The sequence below is a fragment of the Haemaphysalis longicornis genome, unplaced genomic scaffold, assembly GCF_048455015.1.
Source record: "Haemaphysalis longicornis isolate Haplotype H1 unplaced genomic scaffold, Haemaphysalis longicornis Haplotype H1 scaffold_6, whole genome shotgun sequence".
Classification (NCBI taxonomy): domain Eukaryota; kingdom Metazoa; phylum Arthropoda; class Arachnida; order Ixodida; family Ixodidae; genus Haemaphysalis; species Haemaphysalis longicornis.
Window position 1 is genome coordinate 53,647,024 of NW_027526407.1, and position 24,243 is coordinate 53,671,266.

General features: G+C 47.7%; 1 protein-coding gene across 2 annotated transcripts in view; it reads left to right on the forward strand.

Moving 5' to 3' along the window:
• LOC144142697 (uncharacterized) overlaps positions 1-24,243 on the forward strand; it is a 72,937-nt gene that overhangs the window by 32,565 nt on the left and 16,129 nt on the right. The gene's annotated exons all lie outside the window — the stretch shown is intronic.

The following is a 24,243-nucleotide window of genomic DNA, read 5'->3' on the forward strand; positions in this document are numbered from 1 at the left end:
TTGCTGGAAAAAAGGTGTTGAAATAATGACCACATTTCTTAATGGGTGTTGGAATGATGTTGAATAGGTGTATGGTATTTGATAAAATTTCATGACTTATTGAACATAATAACTACCTCACGGTTAAAATGTTTTTGCACATCCGCATACTGAATTGCATATGCTCACAATAAAAGGCACAATTCCAAAATTACAGCTAAAATATCTTATTTTTGCGACAAGCCCAGCGACTCTACCGGAGGACTTTCCTCTGCTGGCTATTCAAGTAAGAAGAGCAGATGTATTTCTAAGTATGTACGCACTCGCTTTCCCCATGCATCCAGTTGGTTTTCTTGTTCAATTCATTTGAGGTCCAAGTGTGACTTGTGCGTGTTGAATGTGTCTGTATGTCATGCTGCGCGCCCGGCCGATCCACATGGTCATGCGTAGGTGCGCTGCCCACACCCTTATTTTAGTTTGTTGAGCAACCTTAGAACCTTTTTATGGTGTTCACACGAACATTCTTTTTTCATTTTTATACCCTTTTTTAGCCGAAACACCTTTTAAAGGTGTGCGCCGTAGGACAAGAGTTTTACACCATTTTCAGCCACAAAGTGTTTTAGAAAGTTCAGTGTGTGTAATTCAAACCCTTCTAACATATTTTCCCTTCTAAGCTATAATGCAGGCTTCCGTTCCGCTCGTTTGTATACGATAGGCATACGACACGGGATTCAATGTAAATGTATACGATGTATTTATGTATACGATGCGGAGCTTCTCTGTGAAGCAAGCTTTCGCGCTGCTTAGTAACTACTCGTTAAGCTCGCCTTTGGCAGTACATTGGATTGTGAAAGAATGGAATTAACTTTGCTAGCACGCCCAGTTCTTTTGTTTACGACATATATCCTTTTTATTGCGCACGAAACAGTTTTTCGAGGAAAAGGAGAGACGGCTTTGTCTTCCGCTGGTGTCAACATAGTCTATCTTTGCAATCAGCCCTCTAAAAAATAGAAGAGAAATATGTCACACGAAAGGTGGACGCCAACAACTGCTCTTGAGATGATCATCGCGCGAAAAGCACGGCATCAAAGTCAAGGAAAAAACTCCGACAGGCCCTTCGTCCGCAAGAGTCGTCCCGGAGCGCGGGGCGTCACCGAGGCGAACCTCAAAGCGCGGACGAGGTCATCGTTGCGTCAATTGAATTGTACCGGAGGGGCGTGTCCGTGAAAGAGAACAGCCGCGCTCTGATCCAGACCACCGGCGCCACGTGGTGCTTAATGCCACAAAACGAGATTACCCGAATCTGTTAACTCTCTCGTGCTCGTGTGTGTACATCAATCCGGGAAGGCAGGGAAGAGCCCACGTCTCCCACTTAGCCGATGGGCGAAGCTGTCGGGATTAGCGCACGCTCGTATAAAGAACCCCGCGTGGCGTCCGCGACAGGGAGAGGCAATCGGCTTTCCCCGCGGGGTGGCGCCGCTGTCGGCGGTGGAGGGGAAAGGACTCGCCAATTAGCCGAATCGAAAAGCGTGGGGAGCCCGGGACTTGGTTGGGAGATGGGGGGAAAACAGTTGGGGAGCTCCCGACCTCTAAAAGAAAGAAGCACGCACAAAACAGCAAAAGCGGGAAAAGCCAAAAGAGCACCGCGTTGAAAGTTAAGCGAGCGCCGCGCCAGCCTGCGGGAGCTCGGCGTCGGGGAGGGAGTCGCGGCAGGGGGGACACGATGGCCAGTTTGCCGGAGGATGAACACGACGCGTGGGGAGCGCGAACAGGACGCGACGCCGCGTGGTGTGGGTTACTGAACAGGTCCGTGCGCGCCTAATGAATTTGCCGCGGTTTTTCCGCCCCGCTCAACACTTCCACCCTCCCCATCCCGATCCTCTCCTGCCAAACATCCCGCTTTTCCCTCTCTCCCATCACCGATCCACGCTAGACCCCTCACATCCCTACGCTTTGGAATTCATGAGTGCAGAGCGGCGGCGCGGATGAAACAACGATAGGGAAATAGGGAATGGAGGTGGTAAAGGGCGCCCCCTCGCAGCGGGGGGCAGCGGAACAGCGCCCGGGTGAAGGTACCTCTCCCTGGATCTCTCGGTGCCGACAGACGGCGTTCCTATCTGACTCCTTTCTCACTCTGTTAGTTCTAGGTTTAACTATTTAATAGGAAGAGTGGAGGGTGGGGGTGCAAAAGACCGCAGACGCGTCTGCGCGCACGCTTCGCCTGTTCTGTGCGCCGTGTTGTGCGATCACAGCGGGGTGTCGCGGGGTGAAGGGGGAGGGGGCTCACTTTTATGCCAGTTTTATGCGCAACCAACGTCCCCCCCCCCCCCCTCAACTGCGTCCCCAAAATTACATCGCTCTGACAGATGGGCCGTGTAAACGGGCCGTTACTCGGAACCTGATTGCCGACACACGGCGGTGCCCCGTTATATATTTCTGTCATCGCTGAGCGTTTACGAGCGATGCATCTCAAGGTTTGCGATGATGGGGTGGAGGGGGATGTGCGGCCAGATCGGTCACGCGGTCGGCTCGTGTGGGCAAGAGTGGCTGGGGCAAACAGGCCCTAATGACGCGCGCGGCTGGGCACCGGCCACACGTGTCCTCCTTCTGGGAGGGTCGCCGCCGCCACCTAACAGTGCCGCATAGAGTGGGCGAAGCCAAAGCGATGGATAGTTAAACCTCCGCTACGAGCGAACAGGTTTTTCGGCTGACACCGAAGTCGTGGTGATCGATATGGTTCATCTATAGTCGTGAAAAAATGAAATGCGAACATAAAAAATATGAACCAGAACACGGAAAATTGAAAAGGTTCGTGGAGGTGAAATAATGGCGCACTATTGGTGCATTTGGAAAGCTACATTTACAACCTTTGTTGGTGTAGTAAAGTCACGCGTCAATTTGACCTAAATGGAAAGAAATCCCGCTATTTGTCGGTTTGGTTTATTATTTGTGATCGCGTCTCGTTTTTCCACGACTCTTAAATGCCCCAGTACCGTAAAGGGTAACCTGTGCCCTGGAATCAGATCATGGTCTTAACACTTTGACCCCAGTGGGGATTAGTATTTGCGAATTTAATATTTGCAGGGGCAGCAGGAATCCTCAGAAGCAGCACAGGAAAAAGAATGCAGCGGATAGCAAAATGTTGCGTTGTTGTTTTTTGCCCTGTCCAATGCAAGGAACCATAAAAAGAAAGTAGGCGCCAGTAACAAGCCTTGAGGCACGCCATTTGTTCCAAGTATGAAAACGAAACCCCAGAATATGTAAGTATAATAAAACAGACCCACAATGATCCTGTTGAAGGACGAACCTTTTGGCGTTCGGGTCTGTCAAAAGCTACAGTAACCACTTGCTTCACGAGTAGAGCATTCGAAATTAGAACATCCCCTCCCGTCCACAATAGACATTCGATGATACACGTGCGAATAGATATATGTGCGTAGAACTCTACGGCTTAAGTCCCACAGTAAACACAGCTTTGGCACCCTGACATGAATGTGGACGACGGAGTTACCCATACCTTGCAAATAAGACGAAACAGCTTGCTTCACAAAAACAAAAGAAAGAGAAATGGATGGTTCAACATTATGCATTTCTTCTGACAACAAGAAGGTTCAACGTAATCAGTGCGCGTGTTCGCGAGAGAGAGAGAGAGAGAGAGAGAGAGAGAGAGAGAGAGAGAGAGAGAGAGAGAGAGAGAGATGAAACTTTATTCTGCAGCTCAAGTCCGAGCCGCGGATAGCTCCGCGGCGTGTTCGAGGCGTTCTCTTCGGCGGTGAACTTTCCGAGCATCAGCTCTTCTTGAAGGCACACAGCCGTTCCATTCCAAGAAACCAACACGGCTAATTTTAGGCGGCCATCGAGCCGTTTCCCCTTTCAGTCGCGATGTGCAAATAACCGGCCTCAAATTAGCGTCCGTCCGCAAACAGCGTCCTGAGCGTGGGAGAACGCGCTCAAGAACACAAACCGAGTTGGTGGCAGCGAAAAAATGGCAAAAACGCGCGCCCTTCCAAGCCTGCTTCTGCGAAGACAGCAGAAGACGTCGGAATTCCCCAGCGAACGCGAGGCTTCTTGCATCATGGCCGCATTACGCATGCATGTATTCGCGCTTTGGCTCAACAACGCGACGCCTGTGTCGTACACCGACCCGCCCGGGGGACGCCGGAAGGCAAGGTGTAGGAGGAGTCCCGGGTTGCAAAAGCGTTACCACCGCTACGTCTCTCGCGTTCCGGTATAACGCGTCGTTTTATGGCCTCTCGTTGCTTTCCACACACCGTCGCAGCGCTGGGAATAGAAATGCACCGCGCGTTGCTTGAACGCTCCGGGCTCGGAGTTGCGGAGTCGACCGGCATTCTGGTCGTCTGCGACGCTGCTTGTTGATTCGTCCCAGCGGAGGAGTCACGGAAAGCCTTTGCCCGTGATTCCCCAGCGCAACTTATCTCTGTCCATCTTTGTGTGAGCGCTCACTGTGGCCCCTCGGTGGTCTGGAAAGTCGCGGTGTGTTTAGTGGAAGAATTTGCGCGTGGGGAACGGATGTGGAAGGCGGGGAAGAGTAGAAGAGTTGGTGCCGCGTCATATGTCAACTCAGAAATCATGATACATCTTATTGCGAGGTGTCTGTTGTGCGTCATCGCAAGCCCTCGTTTCTGCCCCCCCCCTTTATGTAATGCCCAAGACAGGGCCGTTAAGGGTAAATAAATAATGATGATGATGATACAAGCGGGAAGTATAAGTTGCGAGTCATATACGGAGAAATCGTGATACATTTGACTGCGAGGTATCTGTTGTGCATACGAGAAGTGGGAAATATCTTTTCTATCGGAATCGAATTTGCGAGTTATAAAATGTCCAGCATCGTGTAACAAACGTGAGACACACTTTTATTATGGCTGTATTCACGTCTGCGAGGACTTGGCAAATAAGTCTGCGCACGTATCACACAAAAAAAAAAAAAATGGCCGCGTATCTGCTTCTTTTGTTGCAAATGTCGACCTAAGACGACAGTATTTGTAGACATATACCAAGTAAATGCCTCCATTCGCTTTCCCGCTCACCTCTCACGTTGTTCCTCTTCCGTCGTGCTCCTCCCATGGCAAACACGCTAAAGGTTTGCTCAAGTCAATTTAAATTTACCGCGTTCCACTGCTCCAGGCCGGGTGCCTCGATGCCAGTGCTGCCGTACGGCGGAGACTCCTTCAACGTTTATAGACACCGTTACCCTACTCCACGTGCGTCCCAAGCAGAACGCAAAACCTATCTAGTGGAACCTTTCGTAACGGTTGCCGCTTGATTTCTTAAAATGTTCCGAAAGCTATAGTGGCGCGGGCGACAGCAGGCGACAGAGTGAATTCTGTTTCTGCAGTGGATGTGGTATTTCATTTCGCAAAACTCAAGCATCTAAAATTTTTCATAAATGAACGCTGTAAATATCCCTTGTGTATTGTTTTTCTGTATTATATTTGCGTAATGTCTTGCTCTTGTTCAACAATGTTGACTAGTAGGAACATTGACACCGGGCTTAGACACTTAGATTTGGCTCTGAGTATATAAGACTATTGCGCAGACTTCGTTTCACTTTGGCCGGGTGGCTGAATCGAGTCACAGACAGACGGACAAAAATACCAATATTTGCGGGCTTAAGGAGCCCAAGAAAGACTATCGTCTTTAAAAAATGAGGCACCTTGATTCCTAGTGGTCCAAGTACAGGGGAGAGGAGTTAGCGCGTCGGTGTGGAGCCGTAGGACCGTCACTATAATTTGCCGATTCGATCGTTGCTGACCTGCCGTCAAATGACAGTCCAGCTAAAATCATCATCGTCATTGGACGGCAGAACAGCAACAATTGAATAGTCATATGGACGGTTCTCTCCTCAAGATGAACAACCATGACTTGTTCTCTGTTGCGGGTCAGCCCACTGACATGTACGCTTCCCGTTCCTCCCTAATTCCATTCCCCCTAGCCTCTTATTAAAAGGACCCTGCAACACTTTTTTCAACTGTTTTCTTTTTCTAAATCTCAAACGCTTTCACAACGCAGTCAACAAACACATGCAATACTTAGAACAGGGGGTCACAAAGTACATCAGCGAAAAATTACTACTCTATGACCATCAGATACCTCGGAAACCTGCTCAAAAGATTTTTCTCTCTTTTCCGCGACTTGGCTTACTTTGAGCACTCGAATGACGTCATTACAGCAAAGTAGCGGCTATTGGTCGCCTCCTTCCTGCTGCTGCAATAAACGTATTCGAGAGCCACTTCAGAAAAAATCCACAAAAGCGAAGCAGAAACGGAAGGCGTACAGTTCTGCTGTGACGAGCAAATCACGCAGTGCCGCTCCGTGCTGTCGACAATGCTTCCAGACGAGAAGGAAAGAGTGAAAGCGTTTATAGGAGCTGTCGCAGAGTCCCTTTAATAGGAGGAATCTCAACTCCCTCTTCTATGGAAGGACAAGGCTGTGTCATCCGGTCTCTGCTCACATAAGGAGGGTTGTGCTTCAGTTCTGTTTTTTTTCTGATGATGACGACTGACAGCAAACATCCCGGAGGAAGACACATTAACATCTTCTCTGTAAAAACTACCCTCACGTATGCGGGAGTATTCTTATAAAATTGTGGGAATCCTTCACGGTCCTTATTCTCGTACTGACGAAACGCGACACGGATAGCAAACACAGATTGCCCTTTGTTCGCCAGTCACCAAACGCATAGACACATACATTGCCCGTGCTAGTTTTTGCAGATGTATGTATACCATGCGTCGGCTGCTGCCGCGCTGTGTATATGAACTATAGGGGCCCCGGTCTGCTCCTATCCACTTTTGTTAAGCTTACCACCCCCCATGGCTTGTCTCGGTAGTCATAAATTGTACGCAGTCTCTTTGCCGCCGAGAGAGCGTGTTTGTTCTTCCGCGACAGCTTCGAGTAGCTGTTCCGCTGGGGAGGAAGATCATATTTGCCCCGCAGCTTGGGAGCAAGGCAAGGTCCGCCTTCCTGAAATCGCCGGACAGACTGTGGACGTCATTTGCAGTTCCAGACAACACGACTTATGCAGAGAACACGACTGGGTGTGTTAATGGTGTAGCCAAAGTCTCCTTGGTAAATCCCTCTGAGTGGGTGGATGGGTGGACATCCATCCATCCATCCATCCATCCATCCATCCATCCATCCATCCATCCATCCATCCATCCATCCATCCATGCATCAATACATCAATGCACCAATGCTTCAATCCATCCATCCGTCCGTCCGTCCGTCCGTCCGTCTGTCTGTAGTACACACTGAAATGCAACCCGTAATCTTCGAGTGGTTAAAAATGATTTAAAACGAGCCCAGAAAGTTATGTTGAACACAGGGCACATTAAATTCGAACAACGTTTTAGGGACACTTTCCATGTTGTCTTAACACTCTAAATATTGTAGCGCTAATCGTTTATTGCAAGTTGGGCGAGTTGGTAGGTGTTCATAACTAATCACAGCGCGAAAGACGAGACAGACAGAAGAATAACCACAGGACAGGCGCTCCTGTGGTTATTCTTCTGTCTGTCTTGTCTTTCGCGCTGTGGTTAGTTAGGGACATCTCGTTGCTGTCAACGTGTCATCGAAAAGTTCGTAAATATTTACTCAATGCTCCCTGCTAGTGTCTGCGAGGCAAACTTACAAAACGTATTGTTTTAATTGAGATATCTTCAAACATTCAAAGCGACTTCCTCCACGAGTTACGCAAGGTCGGTCTTCGAGAGCTTTACGGCCCTGCCTCGACCTCCGGCCTTGATAGGGGTTCTCGGCGGAACAGCCTTATCGGTCGGGCCCGATACGTCCCTTTTGACAGGTTAATACGCTGCTCGCCGGCTGCGCGCTCTCCTTCACGAGAGATTAGCGGCGTCCGCTCACCCCCTCCCTCCCTCCACCTCCCCCTGCAAAAGCTCTACACGGCACCAGCCGGTCTGCTCTCTAAGCCGATGCACTTCATCCCGGCCGCAGCTCCATCTGTCGCCTGTAGAGTGGGCTTCGAGGAACGCTTTCACACCGGCGACGCGTACTGTATGTGCCGTGCCTTGTCGCCTGGGAACGTAAAGCACTTGCTCGCTTGACAGCTCTCTCTGTCGCGTTTTCGACGCTCTATATAGGGCGGAAAGCACCGCTTTCCGCGGGTTTCGTTGTTGACCCGAGATAGCGGAGATATGGCCTAGAAAGACAATTATTGCTGCGCTGTTGACTGAAGGAGCGCGAGGCCCGGAGACAACGGAGTACAGTCTCCAGGCTTTTGCGGAGCTTTTTTATAGCTATAGTGGCGTTGCTAGACCACTTATCGGATATTTGGGTAGCGCGTCTTGTGAGTCTGGGCGTTTTCGTTCAGTTCATACTATCGAAGTCGTATATTTCGCCGTACGACGAGTGCCAACGCAAGTGAGATTCTAAACGTCTAAGAGCTGTTGGTGTATGTAGTCGAGGGTTTGGCGGCATACCGTCTGGGCAGGATACATGCTAGAATTGGCTTACTGGTCACTGACCAAAATCAAAATATACAAATGACGTTTCGGGAGCACTACGGCTCACTGGTCATGGTCACTGACCAAAGTCAAAATATACAAATGACGTTTCGGGAGCACTACGGCTCCCTTGTTGAGCAAGAGCACTACGGCTCCCTTGTTCAACAAGAAAGCCGTAGTGCTCCCGAAACGTCATTTGTATATTTTGACTTTGGCCAGTGACCAGTAAACCATTTCAATGCTGTTGGTGTACAACTACAACTACAAAATACAAACTATTTTATTTGAAGAGCTGGACTTTGCTAGCTCACTCAGCTGCATTCCAGCAGCCAAAGACGTTTTTAAACAAAGAAAAAAGAAAGAAGAAATATTAAACAACTTTCAAATTTCTCGCTATAATGACGTAACATATGGACACAAGTGACGTGTTATAGATCGGAACTAAAACATTTTTATCAATTTTATAACTTCGCGTTATTGTTCAAGTGATACGATCGAACAAAACTACGGGCCTCACTGCAATTTACCAGTCTTAGGTCGACGGTCCCCAATCGCACGAACAAGATTCTGTGACGTCATAGAAAGTTACTGGAAAGTGGCTAGCGAGTTTCCACAGTTGAAGGTGTTTCCTTTAATACCGCGGTTATTTGTTTTGAATTTTGGGACAAAATTGGCATTGTTATCGGGACAACCCAGCCTTCCTAATGAACCGAACTTGTATTAAGTTTTCATGGTCCCTGGAAGACTTCTGTGCGTGTACGTCTTTACAGCAATGAGAGCTCTACAGAGAATATTCTCCTTGAATTTCTAAATACATAAAGAGCGGTTTTCGTTATGACGTCTTATTACCTTAAGATGTCCCGTCTAATGAACAAGCTGCCAACTACAATACATTCAAAGGCAAAACTTTCATGTCGCTGCCTGCTCGAAGGACAGATGGCGAGTATGGCTGATGATCGGAGACCGGAACTTAAGGCACGAAAAATCAAAGTTTTAGGCGCCTATAATAGGTACTGAAAATTGCAATTGAGGCATTTATAGGCACGAAATATTGTCGTTTAGGCACATATAATCTCGTATTGACTTCAGCAGCATATTTTAGGACAAATTTATGACTTGCCGTAAAAACACCGGAAAAGTCTTGCATTGTGGGAAAGTAATGGGCTTTCCTTCGTGGAGATTAGCCATGCAAGCGTTGATATTTTAACAGATGTACGTGAAATGCATGGTGATTCGACAACAAAAGCAAAGCTTAAAGCCGTGAGAAGCCAGGCCCATCTCAATGATTTGGGGCTTGAAGTTTTAGTTCATTTCAGTCGATAATTTTTTGCGAAAAACAACACTCAACATTCTCTGAAAATGGGGGAATGTGCTCGTGCTTCGGTATGCTCCATGACCTGATTACATCTGGAATATCTGAATGTTTGGTGATCAGAAGCCTCGGCAGTTCTTTTACCACAGGGAACTTATGTCAGACAGAATGGCAGATTGCCAAAGAGGAATGGCCCCATCAGCAACCCGTCCTTCGGGATGGTGGCGGATCTGTCCTGGACCTTCAAAATGAGCTCAGCATACTAGTCAGATTGGCGCCCAAGCTGCCAGCTATGGAAATGCTTTCTGCTAAGAGTGTGAATTAAGCACATAAATGTTCCAAGTCGCGTTCAAGTGTAGCGTGGTGTAAATAGTTGTGGCTGCGACGCTTTCATCGTCTGCAAAGCTGTTAGCACCACCAGCGAGTGTTTTTGCAGTAGTTTTACGGCTTCATCCGTGCTTTTAAGGTTTAACAACGGGCTCTGGTGGAAGAGGTGCAGTCGGTAACCGCTGCTTGAAGACACAACTGAAAGGTCTTGCTTGCAGGTACTTATTCGCTGACAGAGCAGAACGACCTCCTCAGGTCTACACAGTACCGATGAATCCCACATGTAGTACAGGAAAGTGCACTAATTCCGTACAAATTACTCAGCTATTCTGTTCTGCAGAAGCAGATGACTAGGGCTGCGGCAATAACACCATTCGGGAACTATGCTCTATATACCGATTATCAATATTAGACAGCAAGCAACATTGTTTGCAACTAATTCCTGCTGCGAGGTTTCGAAATGCCTTTGAAGGATACCCAGCATGACAAATGACGGCTGTCACGACTAGAATACTTCAAAAGTGCTGAGATGCTCATTTCTGTAAGCTCAGTTTCCCGTTCCTTCCTCGTCCTACACGTGCTGCATTTTGCCGTTGTGTTCCCATGATCAGCGCATGACTGTGTTCGTGGCGTCACCTTAAGACTTTGGAGTGCCAGATTTGCACGTGTTTTTTCCCTAGGAGGCGTATTTGACCTTTAGTGGCATGCGTGCGGCTGTGTCGCGTTCATTTTCTTCTTCGCTCTCGTTTTACTGCGTTAGCAATGGATAGGGCACATGGACAAAAGTTTTCGCCGTTGGTCCGCGCACACGGCGCGTCAGAAGGACATAGAATAAAACAGCTCGTGTGGACGGGGGGACGTCGGTGAGGTTGGCTGCGGTATCGCTGCGTACGGGCCTCTGGCGGCTCGGCCGATGTGGCGAGATCGAGGTGGCGGCGGCTCGTGCAGGGTTTGAGTTTGGCACGGCTCGCGGATTTTTCTTGCGAACGGGGTGCGACAAACACCCCGTTGTGGGCTTCTGTAGTGGCAGCAGTCCGTTCAGACCATGGACTCGAAAAAACAAAACTGGCATTTCAGGCGCTAAGATGGCCATACAGGCCCATTTATACTCAAAATAGGTACTAAAAAACCATATCATCAAAATAGGCACTTATAGGCACAATAAATATTGCTTAAAATTCTCCCCTTCCCTTAGTTCATGCTTAAATATTAAATCGGCTTGATAGGGACTCAAGGGGAAAATAGGCATTTTGCCTAAAGTTGCGGTCTCTACGTGATGACGACGTGGTGTATATAATGGTGGCTGGCCCGGCTCTATCCGCATCTACGCTTCAATGGGCAATCAAGGTTCTGTGCGCCTATTGTCCCTTTCTTGTACGGAACGAATTACTCCTTGAGCTATCACCTCCAACCACTTGTGTTGATATCCAGAAATCAAGATACACATGTAGTCTGCATATAGTATTGATAAATTCACTGACTTGCAATCCTTTTTTTAAGGCTCGAGGGAGGCCCGCCATAGCCGCAATGAAAAACGTAGGGAACAGATCACTTCCATAAGGCACACCTCGCGATACACTTCATGTGCTAGCGTTAAAAAGATGCTGATCGGGGACAGCAGTTGCCGGCACATCACGCAAGACTAGGTCCGCCCCGTTAATTATCACCATCGCCACCACTATGTCCACTCCTTGTCCTACCCTCCGGGCAAAATAAACCGTCCGGGTTGCTACCAGTGATGAGGGAACGCATATAGGTAAAGTAGAAGACCTTGCCGCTGCGGATGGCATGGTTAAGGAACTGAATACAGGCCCCAGCAGCAGTGCAGCGATAAAATCAAGTCGTATCAAATCAGGTTTACTCGACATCAACAACATGCACATATCTCAGGAGCGCGGACAATAAGCTAACAGAAGAGGTTTGACGGGCCCAATCCCCACAATGTTCTTATAATACATGACATTGCAAAATGATTTACACTCTTTTTGTCTATAACTAATATCCTTACACCTTATCCAGAAACAAAGAAAAACACCCTTTGAACGGGTGTACGTAATGATGGAATAGCTTAGAAGGGTATATTTTGCTTTTTCTAGCGTGTAAGGGTGTTATAAACTACAAAATACTCTTAAAGGATGTTTTACTTTGTTATCTTGCTAGTGTGTAAGAGTGGGAGTTATAGACAGCAAAAAGCACCCTGAACGGTGTAAATAATTTTACAGTGCATAACAAATGTGTATAGTTATGCATGTATTAAAATTCAACACGAATGGTTTGAGTGAAAATTCAGTTTTTGGCAGCAATATAATAACCAATAAAATGCAATAAATAAAGTTACATAAAATATTCTGAAATGGGAATCGGTAAAGCACGAAATCTGCAGTGAAAAGAGCGTGATTTGCGGGTCGGCGGCTGTCTTGTGGGTGTGCTTGGCGAGCGACGTCTTGCTGTCAGTCGCTTCGGCAAAGGTGGGACCACTTCGGTCCTGCTCTGTGGCGTGTACGGTATACGGTTGCGTTGCGACGGTCTAAGCTTGTGGAACGCGAGAGGCGGAGTTTCTTGCTTGGACCGTGAACACCCGTCGGCGTTAATGGCCACGTCGGCGTCGCCCGTCGGCGTCTTTGCCTTTTAGCAGCGCGTAAGGCAACAGTTTTCTCCCACGCGCCATCGCACCATAGAGTTTATATTAGTATGAAACTGTATGCATCACACTGAGGAACGACGCAGCTTACGCTGTCCGATCGAGGCGCCAACTGTCGGCGCTCGTTTGTGTCATGATGCACTGCGAGAGATCACGCCACGAACGCTGGGCAGGGTGTTCTCGAAGGTCGAGCTGGCCGACGCCGGGCGCTCCTCCCGAGGCGCATGCTCGGTCTTCTTTTTGTATTCTTTTCAGGTAACACTATACGGACGTACTAAAAGCTTAACCAGTTCTGCTACTAAAAATTCTTGTGGTGCATATGTCAATAAAAACAAAACAGTGGAGTTACTTTCAAAATCGTACAACAAAAGCCAGCAGATGAATTTTCGGGCCGCGTTAGTTCCTTTTCTCCTCTCACTGCCGCAAGGAGGAGCCACTCTTTAGTAAATCTGCGAGGGGACAGCCGGGGCGAACATCTGTGTTTGCATGTGGAGCGCGCACCGCTTCGTTAGCGACGCGTGCGCCCTCTGGCGAGCGCGCGCGCGCTCGCGCATCGATGAAGCGTTTTACTCGCTGGGCGGGTGGCGCCGCGATGAATAGCGGTCTCGGAGGATGGGGGATGCGGAAGAGGAGGGAGAGGGGGGAAACACGCGGCGCTGGCCCTTAATTGACGCGGAGTCAAGCGCTAATGGGATGAAATCAGCGGCGCAAGCGTTCGCTCTCCCTCTCATCCCCGTCCTGATCCTTTTGCTCCCTCTCCGATGCTTTTCCCGCACCGAGTGCAGCAGCGTCGTTACCGGTCTCAAATTTGCGTGTATTGCGCGTCAGCATTATATCGCTGCAGCTTGCTCGGTGAACGATGCGCGGTCGTAAAATGCGGACCCGAACCTTCCTTCCACTCTCACTGACATTCATCGCCGAACGCTTTTGGTTGAGTCAATGTTGGCCCTGCGGATTGGAACCCCACGGGGGAGTAGACGAGAAATGTCGTCGGGGGAAACGGCATATTTGTCGATGTTGGCGGGCGGCGGCGATTCGGATTTTGTGTGACAAACTGCGTCGTGATTATCCGGATGCTCCTCCGTTAACGATTCCCATGCTTTTGACACTGAGGGGGTTACGGATTGCGAATTTTCGCTTCAGAATTGCGCTAGTTTTACTACATTCCTCGATGAAAAAAAAAAAAAAAATGCCGGCCATGAGCACAGCTTCTCGAGCCCGTTTTTGAAACTTTATGGTTATTTAGAGAAGGAAAACTGAAAAAATGTGGTCGGCGGCTGTCTTGTGGGTGTGCTTGGCGAGGGACGTCCTGCTGGCGGGTCGCTTCGACAAAGGTGTACTGGCGTCATTTCCGTGACGGATATGACGTCAGTGAAATCTTGGTGTATCCCGGTGTAAAACACTTTAGTGTTAAAATATAAAACCCGAAAACGAACAACCCTAAGTGTAACCTACTCTTTAGTACTAAAAGTTGCTTCCACGCAAGAAGACCCTGTGTGCAGGTGTGCACCCATTACAGGCATCTTGCTTCGTTGTACTGGCCTCACTTCCGTGACGGATATGACGTCACTCAAATGTTTGTGCACCCCTTAATAAAACGCTTTCGTGTTAAAAAAAATTCCCTGTACCTGCTTGCTTCACGGGAAATGTCTTCGGAAGACACAAGCCCTCTGCCGCCCGTGTAAGACAGCCCCCTCCTCTCTCTATTTCTACCCTTCCCACCCATCAAGCTTTTTTCTTACCCTCTCGCTCCTCTCATAATTAATGCTACAAAAATTGCTCAATTCAAATTTCCCGCCTTTGCACTGCTCGCGCACCATCTGCTGGTTCTTTTGTTTCGGTTGGGCTTGGTAGCAGCCGTAGCCGACTACACGTAATGTTTTAGTGTTGGCTATTTAAGACGATAGCCTTTCTTGGGCTACCTATATGCAGAAATTTCGGTCTGTCTGTATGTCTGTCTGTCCGTTCAGCCATCCGGCCAAAGTAAAACATAACCTGCGCAATAGTTTATATACCCACAGCCAAATCTAAACGTCTAAGCCCGGTGTCAATGTTTATACTTGTCGACATTGTTGTACAAGAACAAGACATTACGCAAATATAAGGCAGGAAATGAATACATAGGTAATATTTGCAGTGTTCCTTTATTTAAAAATTCCTGGGTGGTTGGTTAAATACTACATCAACTGCAGAAAACCGTCGCCTGCTGTTGCCCGCGCTCCTGACGGCGTTTAAGAAATCAAACGGCTATAGCAACCAAAGGTTCCACTAAATAGGTTTCACGTTCCACTTGTAACGCTCGTGCAGTAGGGCATCGTGGTTCTATAAATGTTGTAGTAGGGTGCCTCAATTCACGCGAGTCTGCGTCGTACGGCAGCGCTGGCATCGAGGCAACCAGAGCGGAGCAGTGGAGCGCAGTTAATTTAAATTGAAATGAGCAAATCTATAGCGTGCTATCTTGGGAGGAACGAGACGGGAGAGGAACAGCATGAGCGGTGAGCGGGAAAGAGAAGGGAGGAGGTTACTTGACAGGGGCGCCAGTCGACTATTGTCTTTCGTCGACGTTTGCAACGAAAGTAGCAGATACGCGTCCATTTTTTCTAGCCTCTGTTGGAGACATTTTTAACGCGTTATTTTCCTGTCGTAAAACCGATTCAACGTGTATTCTTACTATAAATAGATGATTGGTTCATTTGGTACACCATCAAAAAAAATAAACAGCGCAAAACAATGACACACAAGAGAGAGTAAGAGAAGGAGAGGACAGCGCTGTGTCTGTACTCTCCGTCGTCTGTCTCTTTAGAATCAGAGCATGCTTTGCGGGTTGAAAACGGATTCATGATTAAGGTCTAACTGCGCAACGCGACGAGGACAAGAGAAGGCGCTCGTCCTGTTGAGCAGTTAGAAATAATTCATGAATTCTGTTGCGTTGTTTCCCGCTGTTTATTCTTTTTAACGGTGCATTCTTAATTGAAAGAACGCTGGTACTCTCGGTTATGCCCTTATGTTTCGCGTCAAATGTGCCTGAAGTTTCCTTTGCACTGAATAGTGTGGACACGTATGAGTCGTAGCAGCAGTGTGCGTTTTTGCAGTCTATATTGGTTTACTTGGAAAATGCATAGAAAGCGGCTATCACGCCCATGAAGTGTTGGTCACTCAGGTCCATAGGTGCAATGAATTCTATTGTACTGACAAACTAATGAATTTTTTTTTTGTGGTACAAGCCGAGGAATTATTAGTAATTGCCCGTAGACTTTTGTATGACATTCAGTACTTGCTTTGGCCATGGCTCATCTCTTCGTTCTGGGCGACGTTAGTTAACTCCGTATACCTTCGCAATCTTGCTAATTTTGCCAGGCGTTAAATGCAAAAGAATTAATGGAAGATGTAAAGGTAGATTCCTTAGGTTTCGTAGCGTCTCAGAGACATATCTATTGGCGAAGTTTGCCCTTAGTCGCGCAAGTCTTGAACCATAGCGAAGCTGAAGGATTTTTATGTAAGCACGGAAGGACACACCACTAGAAATTGCATTAAAAATGGTTTATTTAGATGTTCAGTCGCCGCTTTTCACTGTGGTAGTACTAGTCATCGTCACATCCATCTATAATGTCGTCTTCCTCATTCATGACTGGCGGGCCCACATCGTTTCGTCCGCAGGCTTTCACGTTTCTCCCAAAGTGGAACGCGTCAGCACGCGCTATAGCACCGGCGGAAACCTGCTTCGCAAACTAAGCGTCTGTAGCGTCGGCTGTCTTGTGCTCCCCCCTTGAGGCGCGGACGCAACTGAACTGTCTTCTTGGAATTTTTTTGCGAGCGCCACGTGCCAGCCTGGACGACGCCGGGCGCTCCTCGCGAGGCGCGTGCTCACGCGCGCGGTAGACGGCGGGAGTAACTACGGCCCAAGCTATTTATTATGCCGCACACCGCGCACATTATGGACAGCAGCAACATCCCCGAGGTTGAAACTGCCATTTCAGTACACCTGTCAGAACTGTACAATACAATACAATACAATACAATACAATACAATACAATACAATACAATACAATAGCTTTTTTTTCAATAAACCTTACAAAGTGGTGGGGAAGGAGAGGGAAAAAGTTTTACATTAGGAACTTGACCAGCCCTTGCGGCCCGTACAAAAGAAACTCGCCCTAACAATGAATAAGAGCCCTGATATTTTCTTGGTGCCTGGGTCAATAGTGCTGACATTACCTTGGGTACAAACATTCTGCTCTGGTTCCTACGAGACTCTGAACTGGACAAATATCTTTCGATCATAGACAGAGCAAGTGTCTCACTATATGTACTCTTTCATTTTGTGTCGTACATCGATTTATTTTTCTTGGGTTGGTGTTTTCTTTTTCGTCGTTTACTTTGGAATGTGATGCAGCGTTTGCCTTATCGATTTTCTTTACAATTGCATTTTTTATGTCCGGGCTCTGCTGGCAGCATTCCATTGTTTCTCATTTTTAACGTTTCTTGTTTGTCTCCTTCCTGCTGTACCCCTAATGTCCAACATTCACCACTCATCATCGTAGTCACCCCCCCATCTGGCGTACCAAGTCCTGTCCCTAGCAGGGCTGACCTCACAAGTTCACATTAAAGAGCATTCTCTCTCATTATCACTCCGCACTGAATTTACATTTTTAGAACTCCTCCTCTTAAAAGGGGGATTTAAAATATGAAAATCAGACAGGATCGTCGTCACAACGCATCAGGAGTTAAGAGCAGATATTTGTAGCAGGACACTCACTACTCGGTTTTGGAACTGGACAGGGAGGCGACAGAACGCATTCTTCCACAACGCGAGCCAGAAAGGCGGACCCTGACGACAACGAAGCTGTACGCGGAAGAGGAAAGAAAAAATGGCACACTGCGAATCGTGCCCGGCAGCCAAAATATCTGCAAGACGCTCCCTTGCGACCAATACGTTCAAGGCGGGAAAAACAGGCCTGGACTCAGAAAGTGCTCTGACACATTCTGCGTGGTCCGTTTCTTTTATTCTTCTATTATTCCATGGTCATCGTGACGTGTTATCTCGCACTCTACCTCTCGCTCTTGGAAAGTCCGATGGAACGTAAACAAGCTTGCGTGATGCTGAGTTCCGAGAGTGTCGTTGGCCAAACTGTTTTGTAGACGAGTTCGTATACCTCTTTCCGAAAAGGAGCAGTCTGGTTTTGTGCACCGGCAGTGAATAGACTCCCGTAAGAAAAGCAACAGAGGCCGCTCGCGCGATAGCATCCAGAGTGTGTCATGCCGTTTCAAGGCAGGCACCATCGCGCCGTCTAAGTCAATGCAAGCCCGAAGAAAACGAAATTCCCTTTTTCATCCCCAAGTTCCTCGTTTTTGCGCTTCTTTCCCTCTCGAAGGTTTCACTACCGCAGAAAGCGGAACAGCACTTCGGGACAAAAAAATGTCGTCTGCTCTTTCGTTCAGACGAGTGGCAGCTCCATTCGGTCGCGGCAGGTTGTAGACGAGCGCCGCCTAGCGGGCCAGCGGTAAAACAAATTTTATTCCTTTAGTTGGGGAAGAGAGAGGGAGGGCCTCGCGATTTATGGGAAAGAGGATGTCGGAGAGGGGCGAAGGGAAAGAAAAAAAAGGGAATCGTGGCGGTGGTTCTCTACCCAGCCTCCCGCGGGACTTCCAATCACCCGTTGTTTGCGCAAGCACCTTTGGTTGTGTTTACAGCGGAGGAGGCTCGCAGCAGCGGCGGCGGCCGCTTTCTATTCCGCAGCGCCTCCTTATTTCAGCGCCCCCTCTTTCATCCCACTCGTCTTCCGCCTTCTATCGTTCCCGGCGCCTCATTCCCTTCCTTCACCATTGTGTATCCGCTCCACGCATGCGCTGTAGGCGTCCGTTTAGGCTTCTCGCCCACTTTCGTTTCCGCCTGTGTTGTCCTTTTTTTTTTCAACGGTATGACAGCACAATGCCTTAGCACGCCGTTCCAACATTTTTTTCCTTTCCTTCTCATTGCTTTGGTTGGCATCTTGACGTGTTATTTGCGGGAGTTTACGATTTTCCACGTCCTCTGGAGTCCCATACATAGAAAGGGGAGCGCGTATGTTCCGTAGCCCGGTTTTATACCGCGCATTGGCGTGAAAGGCGGCGAAGTTTCTCCTCTCCCATTCCTCCTCATCTTCTTTCTCCTTCCTTTGTCATGGGTCGACAACCGAGGCGTAATCATTACCTAATGCGATTTCCCGTAGCATAAATACGCTGCTTGCTTCGGCGACGTCGCGGCAGAGGAAAGCGCTATTACTACTTTTGTTGCTCTAGATTCTTAGCTTTCTCCCTCTTGAGACTTCCCTCCGGACCAGCCTTCCTTCCTTCCTTTCGATCCCGAGAAAGAAGGACCGGAACGCGCTTGTGAACGACGGGGGAATAAAGTAGAGCGGCGAGAAATGTCGTTACAAGTGCTTCTTTCTGTCTGGCTCGGGCTGTTTGCACTTTCGCTTTGCATCCAATCGCGCTGGAAAGCGCTGGAAAGTGCTGGGAAGCGCTGGGGAACGCTGGGAGCCTGCAGGTACACGCGCACGGTTCGGGAGCGTTTGGCGGCCACGACCCGCCTGGCTGCTCATTCCTATTCCCCCGAGAGGCAAAGAGAGCCGAACGCGGCTGATTCGACTGCACGGAGGGCAAGATTGAAAACGCTTTGCTCTTGTCCTTGTGTGTCTTCCTGCAAGTTGGGGTGCCTTGCTTAGCAGTCGACGAGGACCGCTTTGAAGCCTCTTTCTGGGACGTTCCACTGTTGCGTGAACTTCGACGGCACTTTAAAATGGTTTCGTTTTGTTTTTACACGTACGTCAACCAGCTAGCGTCGTCGCCAAATCTTTACTGTACACGAACGCATGACTGCGAAACGCGAGACACATTTGTGGCGGCCGCTCCTGTTTTTCGTTTTTGGCGGGTGCAAATTGTCGTCCCCGCCTTATTTGCGCTCTCAATTTAGTTCCGGGGAAATCACTCGTCAATGAAATTTATGCCCCACATCTTGGGGACGATTCATCGAGCGAAAGGAACGACCGAAAACTTTGATGTAGGAGGTTTTTCTGCATGAGCGAAGGTGCTAAACAATGGGGATACTATGTTCGGTAATTTTATTAAGTGCATAGCACTTTACGGGCTAGCCTGGTCGTCGTAGCTCGCTAACGGCCGACGCGACTGCCGGAATCATGGCGCCGCAGCAAGATAACGGACCCAAGTAGAACCCCACGTGGCATCGTCAGGGGGTCACGCTGAGGATTCAAAAACCTCGCGGTTTAAATATTCATAACCGTTCGAACCTCGCAACCGCTGGCATTTGTCATACATCTCCCCATTTTTTAGCGCGAAGAAGACCAAAATTTGCGTGTATGACCGGCAGCCCCCGCGTTCATGTAGTTATGAACGCCCGTTGGGTTGGTTTTTGCAATAGCAAGCGAAAAAAAGCGGCCGCGCAAGAAAGAAATGGCGCGTTCGAAATGCCGCAGAAAGGCTCCAGCCGCGCAAGAAAAAAAGTGGCGCGTTCGAAATGCCGCAGAAAGGCTCAAGCCGCGCAAAAAAAAATGGCGCGTTCGAAATGCCCCAGAAAAGCTCCAGCCGCGCAAGAAAAAAATGGCGCGTTCGAAATGCCGCAGAAAGGCTCCAGCCGCGCAAGAAAAAAATGGCGTGTTCGAAATTCCACAGAAAGGCTCCAGCATATAAAATAAAAGCAAGCACAAAAATAACAGAACTCCCGCTGGCACAGTTTCAGGCAGGGGGCGCGCGAGCACTTCGAGGCGGGAAATTTGAAAATCATTGGATAGCAGCAGTGAGCGGATAACAGCGCTACAGCCCATTATGGCGAATCACTGCTGTGCAATTCCGGCAGCTTTCACATTGAGTGGAACGGCTTTAATTTTATTTACACTGCTAGCGAGAGAAACAGACCATGCGGAAATTATGCTTCGGGAATGCGACACTAATTTCAGCGAAGTACATGCTGAACTCTTCGGCGCCGTTAACTTGATTCGCAACTCTTGTATCTTTGATGCGTAAACGGAACCTCCCCGTCTGTCAATTATCGGCGAGACTATGTCGTAAGCCACCAATCTGGGAGAGGGAAGCGAGCGCCGGAGGAGGAGGGCACCTGGAGGTGGAGGAAAAGAAACAGAAACTATGCGGCACATAGTGTTAGAATGCGAGGGTATCCATCCAAATCTACGTGAGGGAAATATTCGGCTTCCAGAAGCCCTAGGATTTCAGGGTAGCACAGAGGGAGTTAACTTCAAGGCTGTCGAGGCGACCAAAAGAAGATCAGAATGCTGGTGGACGAAAAGTAGAGAGGGTAATATTGCCTTGGACAGCTACCACCTGTAACAGAAAGAAATAGTCTGTGCCTAATAAGTTTTTTGTGCCTGCCGTAAGAGCAGCGCTAGTATTAAACGAAGAGTGTAAAACACAGGTTTATTAGTTTTTTTGGTAATATGACACGTCATCACCTCGCTACAAAGGGGATACCACTATCAATCATCATCATCATCAGGCGGAGCGGGGTAGGCGGAAGGAGACGCTACACGCGCGGTTGAAGGTTAAGCGAGACGCTCCCGACAAATACAACATAAATGAAAGCCCATCAGCGCGTCTCTCTTCTCTGCTCCCAGGAGAAAGCCCACGTGAATTACTGAAAACTGCAGTTAAAGGCCACGTCGTGTACACGTGGACAGCCAGATGCCGATCACGTGCACACCCCTCCTTAGTGAAGCGTTCCGTATATACAGAATTATGGGAATGCGGAGTTCATACGGAGCATTAGGCACCCAGGCGTAATCAACGCAGATAGTCTTTCCAGAAACAAAAGAATCAAACGATTTTCCAGAAGAAAAAAAAACTTTTGACACCGTTTTCGTGTTTCTGTCATCATTAAAGCGGGAAATACGGCTCAGTACGTTTTCGGTATTTTTTTCCGTATTCATATGTGGAATTCATACGGATAATGATTTGGCGTTTCTGGCTGTCGTACAGAAATAAAACTGGTGTCAAAATTGTTTAACATAATACCGTATTCCATTCAAGCCTCAGAAGGCTTGAAGGTGCTGCCCTTCAAGCCTACTGTGGCTTTGGCAGGCCATTGACTTTGTATAATTTTCTGTTCTGTGGTATAAAAGTATATTATTATTATTATAATAATAATTATTATTATTATTATTATTGTGCTGTTTGCAGGTATTCTAGAGAGTTTAAAGGTCCTCTCCCTTTTTTAAAGTTGTATTCGGCTCTCTGCCTACCTCTTCTCGAATACGGCTCTGTTGTTTGGAATGGAACTTGCAAGTCCAATAGTGACCGTATCGAAAGAGTTCAAAATAAGTTCCTCTTTATCTTTAAGCACCGCTTCCGTCATGTGCTAGAAGACGCTAACGGCAGTGTGCCTTTTCTGAAAAGTCTTCCTTCCCTTCGGGGTCGACGAATGCGAGCTGATATTATCTTTCTTTATAAACTTCTTCATGGGGATATTTTGTGTGACGACTTGGTTACACTTATCAATGTCAACTTGCCGAACAAACTTTTCCGAACATTTCGAACTTTTAGAACAGATGCTTTAAGTAGAAGACGCTCGTCCATCTGCAGAATACAATGTGCATATAATGAATATTCTGATCGTCTTGATATATTTCAGAGCTCTTTTTCTTTGTTCTCAAACGACTTGAAAACTGTTGTAGCTTAAGTGCCTTTAGTCATTGCAAATTTATGTGCTGTATTTATTTTAGGCAAATCATGTTCTTGTTTGTTTGTTTTTCACATTTCCTGGTTTTGCGTTGCTTGAATTTCTGTAGGTTTGAGTGCCAGTGCTTGTAATGCTGAACTTCTTTCAAAGTTGAAACTTCCGAACATTTTGTTATAAAACCTTCGTGTTATGCGTATAACTTATCGCTGTCATGTTCAGTGAGTATTTCCTGTTTTTCACGTGCCTTGAACATTTCGCTGTCCGAGTGTCATGGCTTGCAACGCTAGGTCTCCTGTTTCTTTTCTTTTCTTTTCTTTTCTTTTTTTTTGCTGTTTTGCTTTCTGAGATTACTGTAACTATCTTTACTTTATTGTTTCTTTCATGCCTACAGTTGTGTGTGTTGTGTTGTCTTGATTTTAGTTTGTTTTTATGTACGATTTGTATATGGTGTATCAGTACCAAGACCCTAGGGTTGTTCCTGGGCACCGAAAATAAAGGTTGATTGATTGATTGATTGATTATTATTATTATCGTGTGTTGCAGACACATATGCCTGTTTGTATTCTGGTGGTGTGTCAGCAAAGATACAAGTTTCATATTCCCATAATTCGATATATACGGAACGTTTCAGGGGCCTTGGGAAAACAGTCATCATCACCATCATCATCCTTTTAAGTGCACAGCCGGATGAAGGCCTCTCCCACAGATTTCCAGTCACGTCTATAGCGAGCTAGCTGAGGCCATTCTTTTCCCCAAAATTTTCGTACTTCATCAGTCTGTCAATTGCTTAGTTTACCCTATTGTGTTGACGTCTCATTCTCAAAAGTATGCACTTATAAATATTAATTCAGGAAAGGGTGGGCAGTAGCCCAATAAATGATCAGTTTATTTAGGACGGTTATAAGTTCCCTCTTTCGTTTAAAAGCACAAAGAAAAGCACAACAATGCGTCTGTAACTCCCCTCTTGAAGGAGCCCGCGTGGGCCACGCCCTGCACACGTGAACAGCCAGCTGCCGATCACGTGCGCACCGCCCGTTGAGGAAAGAGAGGTTCCAACGGAAAACGAGGCCCAAAGAAAACGGTACCACTCTTTCAAAAAATTGGCCACGTATCTGCTCCATTCGTTGCAAATGTCGACGAAATATGATAGTCGACTGGCGCCTCTGGCAATTAAACGCATCCCTTCTCTTTCCCGCTGACCTCTCATGCGGTTCCTCGCCAGTCTCGTTCCTTCCAAGATAACACGCTACACGTTTGCTCAAGTCAATTTAAATTTACCGCGTTCCACTGCTACAAGTCGGTGCCTCGATTCCAGCGCTGCCGTACGGCGGAGACGTGCGTGAATCGAGGCACCCTACTACAACGTTTATAGAACCGCGTTGCCCTACTCCACGCGCGTTCTAAGCGAACCTATCTAGTGGAACCTTTCCTTGCTGTTGCCATTTGATTTTTTTGAAATTCCGCCAGGTAGCGCGGGCAACAGCAGGCGAGGGTTTTTGCAATTGATGTATTGTTTTATTTGCTATCGCAAAAAGCAGGCATCCGTAATTTTTTAAATAAAGGAACACTGCCCATATCGCTCATGTATTGATTTTCTGCCTTATATTTTCGTAATGTCTTGTTCTTGTTCAACAATGTTGACAAGTATGAATTAACACCGGACTTAGACGTTTAGATTTGTCTGTGATTGTATGAGACTATTGCGCAGCGTCTGTGTTGCTTTGGATGGCTGGCTCAATCGAGTGACAGACAGACAGACAGACAGACAGACAGACAGACAGACAGACAGACAGACAGACAGACAGACAGACA